The sequence below is a fragment of the Mus pahari genome, chromosome 21 (assembly GCF_900095145.1).
Source record: "Mus pahari chromosome 21, PAHARI_EIJ_v1.1, whole genome shotgun sequence".
NCBI classification, from domain to species: domain Eukaryota; kingdom Metazoa; phylum Chordata; class Mammalia; order Rodentia; family Muridae; genus Mus; species Mus pahari.
The window spans coordinates 39,814,512-39,822,809 of record NC_034610.1 but is presented as its reverse complement, the minus strand read 5'-3'; the positions used below and the strand labels follow the sequence as shown (position 1 = coordinate 39,822,809).

The 8,298-nt window shown below is 36.4% G+C and overlaps 1 pseudogene; it reads right to left on the bottom strand.

The window, feature by feature from the left end:
* Nucleotides 1-6,166: 6,166 nt before the first annotated feature.
* LOC115062842 lies at nucleotides 6,167-6,359 on the bottom strand (annotated as a pseudogene).
* Nucleotides 6,360-8,298: the final 1,939 nt, after the last annotated feature.

Sequence of the window (8,298 nt, the reverse complement as noted above, 5' to 3'; positions counted from 1 at the left end):
GTGATAACTCCAGCTGTGTCAAGTTGTCACAAAGCTAGCCAGTACAGTTCTCAACCCAAAAACTTGGAGAAAAGGATGAGGTGATAGTGCCTCAGAAAGCTACTAGTCATGACATCGGATGCCCACTGTCACTGGAAGAAATAAGCCATCCTGAGAGGAGCGGCCATGTTGAAAGAGCTACCCTGGCAACATGCTGTGTCAATAGGCTCTAGATGCTGAATAAACTTCTATTCAAGTAAATGGATGTTCAACAGTTACAAGCAATGGATTCTAATATTAGAACTCTTTCATTTATCTTATTTTTTATTAGATATTTTCTTTATTTACATTTCAAATGCTATCCCGAAAGTTCCCTATACCCTCCCCCCCCCCGCCCCTGCTCCCCTACTCACCCACTCCCACTTCTAGGCCCTGGCATTCCCCTGTACTGGGGCATATAAAGTTTGCAAAACCAAGGGGGCCTTTCTTCCCAGTGATGGCCGATTAGGTCATCTTCTGCTACACTCATATTAGAACTCTTGAAGCTAATCCACAGATCTGCCATTAGCCAAACATCTAATATTTTTTCCTAGCATCAAATTAATTGTACTCTGATAACACCATAAAGCAGATGGCTAGGTCAATCCGCTCATCATTTTCTATCTACAGAAATGATTTCTCATGAGATGAGGTGTGCAGTTTTGAAGCAACTCACTTTGTCATATTATATAAGGAAAGTGAATAAAATAGAGAAATTGCACCACATATGTTATCAATGTGAAATTGCTGTAAGGATATGGATTGGAGCGTTTTCACTTTACAAAGCAAAATGAATTAGAAAAATAAATATGTCTTTGAACACATAATTAGTAAGTAGAAGAAACAATATTAAAATCATAACTACTTGGATCCAAAACCAATCTTTCTACATAATTGATTGGAAACTGAAAGATCAGTTTCATATAATAAATGGATGCTTTTCTTATAAACATCATGTTTATACTCTTACATGTTTTGAAGGCATTTAAGAAAACAAATTATAATGTTAAATCAGTGAGGCCAAGGATTTTGTACACTGAGAGATTAAAATGAGTACAATATAGATGTAAACAGAAAGGAAGGTACTGTCTGACTACCATCATCAACCTGTTTCTGTAATAAGGAAGCCACAAGTGATTGATCAAATCTGACATGATGTCAAGACTGCATAGGCTTAAAGCAGATGAGATAATACTCTGGTAAAAGAGTAATAATCTCCTAGATGATAGGGAAAACCAAGGTGACTTAAGGACACCAGTGGCTTTCCAAGTTAACATCTTAGACATGTGGGGTGAACGAGTAAGCAAAACAAAAGTCAGTGGGGCACCAGAGATCTACTTACTTTTAGCATTACTCTGAGCCAGGAAGGTTGGCAAGCGCCAGCTAAATACCCCACATAATCATTTGGAAAGTGATTCCTTTCACTCCACTGCATTGCTCCTGCCCCAACAAAATGGCACATCTGCCTTCTACAGCAGATGGTGCCCACTCTGATGCACAGACTAAATGCTTATCTTCTACCCAACTGTCAGTGACTTATGAACTGACAACACTTTAAATATTGAAAAGTTAAGGCTTTGAAAATTTTTACGAATTAAATGTTATGTTTTCAAGGTTGTGATATGTTAAAAAACTTTTTTTTGAAATATTTGTGACGTTTTACATATTATTCATAGTTTGCTGAAAACTTTATAAGAATTAAAATCTGTCAAGACTTTGAAAATAAAATAAAGAGTATTATTTCTTGAAATCTGAAAGTTATTGCCAATGTTGGTGTCTGTGAGTAAAGTTGTATTGAATGACAACTTCAGATCCAGTCTTTTCTTATAAGGTTTTTATGACACCTCATTTTTTCTATTGTGTGGTTGCATAAAACCCAATTGTCTGCAAAACCAAAGAATATTTATGAGGTAGGTATTCCCAGATGCCCCCCCCCCCCAAATGTTAACGTCTTCTCTGGAAACGTTTTATATTATTATTATTGGTTATTTTATTTATTTACATTTCAGATGTTATCCCCCTTCCAGGTTTACCCTCTGCAAAACCCCTATCCCATTCCCCCACCCCTTGCTTGTATGAGGGTGCTCCCCCACCCACACATCCACTCCCACCTCACTGTCATAGCATTCCCCTACACTGGGGCATCAGGCCTACACAGTACCAAGGGCCTCCCCTCATATTGATGCCAGATAAGACACTCACTGATAAGTGGATACTAGCCCTTCGGTCCTACTTAGAAGGGGAAACAAAATAATCACAGGAGGGAGAGGGAGAGAAGCAACTGGGATGGAGAAAGGAGGACATGAGAAAAAGGGGGACAGGATCAGAGGTGGGGGTGATGAAGGAGAAGTACAGAGGGTCGGAAAATCAAACAGAGGTTTGTAGCAGTGGGGGGATGGGAACCTGGAGGTAGTCACTAGAAAGTCTCTGATACCAGGGATGTAATAGGTTCCCAGGACCCAAAGATGAAGATATTAGTGGAAATACAACAAATGGGAGATAGAATGTCTAGAAACCATATCCAGTGTTTAGGCACTGATCCCAGTTTAAGGATGGGGCCACCCACCCTTCTCAAAAATATTAACCCAGAATTGCTCCTGTCTAAAGGAAATGAGTGGACAAAGAATGGAGCAAAGACTGAAGAAAAGGCCAACCAGAGACTGCCCCACCTAGGGATCCGTTCCATCTGCAGACACCAAACTAAGACACTATTTCTGATGCCAAGAAGTGCTTGCTGACAATATCCTGTTATAGCTGTCACATAAGAGGTTCTTCCAGAGCCTGATCAATACAGATGAGGATGCTAGCAACCAACCATTGGACTAAGTGTAGGTACCCCAATCGAAGAGTTAGGGGAAAGCCTAAAGGAGATGAAGGGATTTACAACCCCATAGGAATAATAACTATATCAACTCCCCAGCCCCCAGCAGAACTCCTGGGGACTAAACCACCAACCAAAGAGTACACATGGAGGGACCCATAGCTCCAGCTGCATATGTAGCAGATGATTGTTTTGTGCATTTAAGCAGACAAAAGTTTTTATTTTATCTAATAACCAGTTGTTTTTAGTTTTAAGGGAGAAAAAATAGAAGCAAATGTTTATTATAGTTTACACACACACAAAATGACACACACACAAAGACATGTGTGTGTAAACACACACACACACAAGTAAACTAGACTGATAAGCAGGAATTCTAATTTCAACATAAGATTGGAGACTATGCTAATAATGAAATCCTATCTCAAAGAGATATTGAAAAGAAACACACAGTGAGAAATGTTTAAAATGTGATGATTTTATACTCAAGTGAGAACAACTTAAATTCATGACATAAATTTTGTCAAGATAAAGAAGACAATAAATTGTCTCTGCACTTCACATATTTTTCCAGAATGTATTAAACTAGAAGACATTTTTCCAAGTACCTATTATATTTAAGAAAAAGGTACAATATTTTGTCAGAATACCCTACCTTTATTCTTGTACTAGATTTTAAGAATTAACCTCCTTAACATGTATGGAAACATGTAGTTATGCTAATATGCCTGGATAAGTATAAATCTCCAATGTAACAGCTAATTTAATAAGTTATTTGTTTGCAAATACATGAAGGTAGTTTTGCTCCTTACTAAAAGATTACTTGTAAACAGTGCAATTAATTAGCTTGGGTAGCAGTTTCAGTGGCTAAAGTATTTGCTGTACAAGTGTAAAGAATGGTGTATGGCTCCTCAGGACATAGGTAAAAGTTGGGAAGGCTTTGCAGCCTGCTTGAGCTTATAGTGGTCTCAAGGTTGACAAAGATGATTCCCAGAGCAACCTGGCTACTTCGACTAGTCATATTGATAAGTGTTAGGTAGGACTCAGGGATTATGTGTTGCTGTAAATACTATTTGGGGATTTCTACACTACCTTAGATCATTTACTTATCAAATGAAAGATACAAAATCTTTATATTTATAAGCCTTAAAAGTAATAGAGGTCGGCATATATCAACCCTCAATGCTATTTTGTCTACTTCTCTGTCAATAACCCTAAGATATCACCTCCAGGTTCTGTCTGAGCTATTTCAACTCTAACAGGCCAGCCTTCATGGTGATGGGCTTTTGATCTACCTACTCTATAGACCCTTCTGCCTTCTCACTTTCTTTCTCTTCATGGTCTCTCCTCCCACCCCACTGCTGAGAACTGAAGTCTTACCTACCCCTCTTTTGCCCAGCTACAGACTGTCTGCATCTTTACCCAACCCTAAGTTTTAAATTAAGAAGCAAGGTTTACATAAAAAAAAATCTGGCATACTTGATCATTCACTTGTCTTGAGGCTACTAGACCACGGGGTACAGAATTTAGCATGACAATACACAGCAACACACCAAATCCCAACAAATATGACTAAAAGAATTAGGGTGGAGATCAATTGAGGAAAGCTTCTGATAGAAAACTTGATTCTTCACACACATGTGCCTAGCTATACTTACACACAAGTGAATATTCATTTATATGCACAATGCAGCACACACACACATGCACATATATAAAACACACATACAGACACACTTTAAAATAATAACTATTGTATTTCTATCTATAAATAGTGATCCAAATTTAACCTATCAATGACAAGGCAATTAAAATGTGTTTAAAGGATAAAAAGGATTATTATAAAAAATGAAAATTCTGTGCACATTAACACAATTTTTCTAATTTAAAACTTTTGATAAAAATGTATTTAAAATTATTGTCTAGCTTGATACTTTACAATAAAATCTGTTTTGCAATTTCATTGGGTCATGTTGTGTAAAATAATATTAATCTTTAAAGTATATGGATAATTTTTAGCATATAACCAACAAATTGAGGTGATACCACAAATGGAAAACAAGTGATAGTTGTATAAGCCTAAGGCATATACCTTATTATGATTAGTATTATCAACAAGGTCTCTTAAAATACACTCAGAAGATAAAGTTACTGAAAGACTTTGGATAGTTAAAAATAATACTGGAAATATTACGGTTAATTTTTTATTATTTTTGTTAAACTGGTTCTTATACAATGTATTTTTTCATATTATTTTTCCTCTTCTAAATCTTACAAAATCCCTTCCACCTCCTGACTACTAAACTCCATGTACTCTTTCTTTAAAAAAAAAAACAAGACAAACAAACAAACAAAACCCAAAGAAACATAGAAACATTAAGACGATAAAAAAGAAAGCAAAACCATATTAAGGGTCTGTTTTGGCCAGCTAATTGTGTCTGTAGTAGAGTGACGTAAATTTGTACCACTCTTGAACTCATGTAGGTGGCTATAGTACGGATGGAACTTGTAGCATATAAATATTAATGTTTGATTTTCTCTTCTTGTAGCACGCAAGTACCCTTCATCACCATGAATGTTAATCAATACTAGTGGGTAGCTGGGCACCAGCTACCTGTCCCTATGTATAGACCACCTTAATAAATGTTGTGTACTGCAATGTGCCCTCCTATCAGGCTTTGGAGAACAACCAATATCCTTAGAAATAACCTATGATATTTACTAGTGGAAGTTAAGGGATTCCACTGGCCAATGATTCAACTGTGAATATTATAGAACCAATTTTGGTCACTGAAAGGTTTTACTTGGTGGGAAAGGTATGCAGTCTGGTCATTGTTTCTTCCCTTATTTAGTGATTTCATTTAATTTCCTTTTATATATGTATGTACTCTAATAGGACTCCTATAGTTACTAGCTGTTATATAACATATGAAAAGGCCTTTAATGGTAATTATCTGTCTATATATTGTCTCTTTTACCTTGTCCTCCCCCACTATCTCCTTTTAATTCTCCTATTCAAATTGCCCCTTCATCTTTTTAGTTGCACTATTTGGTTTTCCTTGGAAGAGCCCATCTTCCCACATAGTCCCATACTACTGAACTCACCTCTGGATTATTCATATAAACAAACACAAATAGCAAACTTAAAACCTAGAATCTACATATAAGCAGAGATATGCAACCTTTGCCTTTGAAGGTCTGTGTAAACTAATCCAGGAAGATTATTTCTGGCTCCATTTAACTATCTGCAAATTTAATTATTCTCTTTCACATAACATCTAAATAAAGTTTCATTGTAATGTTATTATCCATTTAACAACTGATGGGCATCTGGACTGCTTTCAAATATTATTTATAAAACAGCAATCAACATGGTTGAACAAATAACTTTATAGTGAAATGTAGTGTGCTCTGGGTATAGGGTCAAGATTGGTAGAATTGTATCTTTTTTTTTTTTAACTAGCAATTATTGCACCTCAGATAAACCTCATTGGCTACCATACTGCCACTGCGAAAAGCTGGATCTTAATGTAAATACATTTTCACCTTCTTAAAAATATTTATGCAAATCTTCATAGTGACTCTAGTGGTTTGCACCCCCATGAACAATGATTAAGTGTGCTTCTTTCTCCACATTCTCAGCAACAATGGTCCTCTGTTTTATATTTTGAACATTCTGATTGAGAGAAGATGAAATGTCAACGTACTTTTTTATCTTGAGTCCTTGATGGATAAAGATATTGAACATACAAAAACAGTTTTCAGTTATTATTATTTCATCATTAGAAAACTCACTCTTTACTTCTAGACTGTATTTTTTTTTAATTTTGAATTAAGTTGTGTCCTTGATAACTAAGTTTCTTTTAAGGTTCTTTATATACTCTAGAACATCAATCAGATCTATAATTGTTAATTGTTTTTCTCATTCCATTGACTGCCACTTTGCTTGAATTATGGTGTTCTTTGCTTTGTAAATGTATTTGATTTGCAAATAAATGTAACTCCTGAAGTTACATTTATTCATTTGAAAAATCTTAGAGTAAGCAATTCAGTGATATCAATGCCATCAGATATGCCCAATATAATAAAAGAGGCCTTGAATAAAGTTCTTTTACTGTACTACAGAATCCAAATTAAAAAAAAAAAGTCTTTAAGAGATATCTTGGAGCTGAACCTGTGCCACAACTCTCCATACCCAAATACTGCTGGAATGAAACTCATCTCCAAGGAGTGTTGATACACCTGTGAGCACAGGTAACACCATCATTTCTGCTCAATTTCCTGGCTAAAAAGGGACCCACCCAGAGCCATCAGGACACAGGAACCCAGGAACAGTCAGGGTACTTCTGAATTCGGTCTGCAACCCAGACATGGGGTGCCAAAACTCTCCATACTCAAATTCCTCCCAAAGAGAACTGGTCTACCAGGAGTACTGATAAATGGGATTGCAGGATGAACAAGCCACTGTCAGAGAGAGCAAGACCAGCTAACACCAGAGACAACAAGATGGCAAGAGATAACAGCAAGAACATAAGCACCAGAAAACAAAGCTATCTGGCATCATCAGAACCCAGGTCTCCCATCACAATGAGCTCTGGATAACCCAATCCAACAGAAAAGCAAGTCTCTGATTTAAAATCACAGCTCATGATGATGATAGAAGACCTTAAGAACATCAATAACTCCCTTAAAGAAATGTAGGAGAACAGAAGTAAACCAGTAGAAGCCCATAAAGAGGAAACTCAGAAATCCCTTAAAGTATTTCAGAAAAGCAGAACCATACATGTAAATGAACAAAACCATCCAAGATCTAAAAATGGGAATGGAAACCTTTAAAAATAATCACAAAGGGAGACAACCCTGGAGATAGAAAACCTAGGAAAGAGATCAGGAGTCATACATGCAAGCATCACCAACATAATATAAGAGATAGAAGAGAAAACCTAAGGTGCAGAAGATGTTATAGAAAACATTGACACAACAGTCAAAGACAATGCAAAATACAAAGAGCTCCTAATCCAAAACATCCAGGAAGTCCAGGACACAATGAGAAGACCAAACCTAAGGATAATAAGTATAGAAGATAGTGAAGATTCCCAACTTAAAGGGCCAATAAATATGTTCAGCAAAAATACAGAAGAAAACATTCCTAACCTAAAGAAAAAGATGCCCAGAAACATAAAAGAAGCCTACAGAACTCCAAAATTATTGGACCAGAAAAGAAATTCCTCACATTGCATAATAGTGAAAACACCAAATGCACAAAACAAAGAATATTAAAAGCAATAAGTGGAAAAGGTCAAGTAACATATAAAGGCAGACCTATCAGAATNACACCAGACTTCNCACCAGAGACTGAAAGCTAGAAGATCATGAGCAAATGTCATGCAGACCCTAAAAGAACCCAAAAGATAGTCCAGTCTACTATACCCAGCAAAACTCTCAATTACCATAGATGG